This window comes from Stegastes partitus, unplaced genomic scaffold, assembly GCF_000690725.1.
Source record: "Stegastes partitus isolate 25-593 unplaced genomic scaffold, Stegastes_partitus-1.0.2 Scaffold595, whole genome shotgun sequence".
Classification (NCBI taxonomy): domain Eukaryota; kingdom Metazoa; phylum Chordata; class Actinopteri; family Pomacentridae; genus Stegastes; species Stegastes partitus.
In genome coordinates this window covers 151,912-153,811 of record NW_007578326.1, presented here as the reverse complement: position 1 = coordinate 153,811, position 1,900 = coordinate 151,912, and positions in this window count along the sequence as shown.

Genomic DNA, 1,900 nt, shown 5'->3' with positions numbered 1-1,900 from the left:
AGACTGATCTGAAAGTTTCCTGATCAAGAAAAAGTATTTAGAACTATTGTCACTTTACTGTTTTTGTACCCACATAACTCTTCTTCAGGGTGCATGGCAGCTAAAATGTCAAACTTCTGTTTTCAGACACATTCAGGAGTAACACTCAATGTACCGTCATTTTGGCGTCATTCTGTATTTATTGCAATTAACTGTAATCTTGAATCACACCAAAATCTCTCCTCTACGACTGTGGACTTGCTGTGGACGAGACAAAAAAAATGAAGTCTTAATATCTTTGTTTACAAACACCCAGGAAATAAATCTCCACTGTCTGTGAAATTGATGATAATGGATGTATGAAAGAAGAGAAGACATAAGCATTGTGGCATGCATGTTGAGTTTTAACTGGTTTTAATTAACCCTGATTACAGCTTAATTACAAGTTTGNACACTTAGAGACAGACAACCAAGCACACTCACATTCACACCTACGGACAATTTAGAATCACCAATTAACCTCAACATGTTTTCGGACTTGTGGGAGGAAGCCAGAGAACCCAGAGAGAACCCACACTGCACGGGGACAACATGCAAACTCCATGCAGAAAGATCCCAGGTGTCCTCACCGGGACCCAAACTGGCGACCCTCTTGTTGCGAGGCAACAGTGCTAACCACTGGTCCCCCTTGCAGGACCATTTTTAAAGTTTTGTATCCATCACACATGATCATCAGGGAGGCACCTGATTTCTGGCCCCTAACATCGTCTGCCTGTAGCATGTGGCCACTACAGAGTCAGGCTGGGATTACATGAACAGACACAGAAGATACTGAGACAGAAAAAATTCACAGAACTTCGGCAAATTCTCCAAGACGCTTCAACAACCTGTAAGAATTATCAGTATGTGTATCGACAACTGGTGCCGTTTTCAAATACTGATTTGAAAGTGTACTGATAAAGAAAAACATCCATTATCTAAACACCGCTTAATCCTCACTAGGGTCGCAGGGGGGCTGGAGCCTATCCCAGCCGACTTAGGGCGAAGGCAGGGGAAACCCTGGACAGGTCACCAGTCTATCGCAGGGCCACACTTGGAGACAGACAACCAAGCACACTCACATTCACACCTATAGGCAATTTAGAATCACCAATTAACCTCAACATGTATTTGGACTGTGTGGGAGGAAGCCGGAGAACCCAGAGAGAATCCACGCTGCACGGGGAGAACATGCAAACTCCACACAGAAAGATCCCAGGGGTCCTCACCAGGACGCAAACTGGCGACCTTCTTGGAGGCACCTGATTTATGGCCCCTAACATCGTCTGCCTGCAGCATGTGGCCACTACAGAGTCATCCTGGGATTACATGAACAGACACAGAAGATACTGAGACAGAAAAAATTCACAGAACTTCGGCAAATTCTCCAAGACGCTTCAACAACCTGTAAGAACTGTCAGCATGTGTATCGACAACTGGTGCTGTTTTCAAATACTGATCTGAAAGTTTACTGATAAAGAAAAAGTATTTAGAACTATTGTCACTTTACTCTGTTTTGTATCCACATAACTCTTCTTCCGGGTGCATGGCAGCTAAAATGTCAAACTTCTGTTTTCAGACACATTCAGGAGTAACACTCAATGTACCGTCATTTTGGCGTCATTCTGTATTTATTGCAATTAACTGTAATCTTGAATCACACCAAAATCTCTCCTCTACGACTGTGGACTTGCTGTGGACGAGACAAAAAAAATGAAGTCTTAATATCTTTGTTTACAAACACCCAGGAAATAAATCTCTACTGTCTGTGAAATTGATGATAATGGATGTATGAAAGAAGAGAAGACATAAGCATTGTGGCATGCATGTTGAGTTTTAACTGGTTTTAATTAACCCTGATTACAGCTTAATTACAAGTTTG